A 261-nucleotide genomic window follows, 5' to 3' on the forward strand; every position below is an offset into this window, starting at 1 on the left:
TCCGACACACGCGACCACCCCGACAGGACTATGCTTCGGTGCCTTAAGGCACCTGCCTTTGTGTCCATGACATGTGGGCCCAACAGGTGGCTGGCCCACATGTCAGTGACCCAAAGGCAGTTGCCTTTAAGGCACCGAAGCAGCGTCCACCCCGACACGACCCTGGTCTACCTGGTGCGCCTACATTTGAGAATGCAAACGAATCTTCTTTCATTTGCAAACGAATCTCTATGTATTACCATGCCCGTGTTTTCCTTGCAA

This window comes from Triticum aestivum, chromosome 5D (assembly GCF_018294505.1).
Source record: "Triticum aestivum cultivar Chinese Spring chromosome 5D, IWGSC CS RefSeq v2.1, whole genome shotgun sequence".
In the NCBI taxonomy this organism is placed as follows: domain Eukaryota; kingdom Viridiplantae; phylum Streptophyta; class Magnoliopsida; order Poales; family Poaceae; genus Triticum; species Triticum aestivum.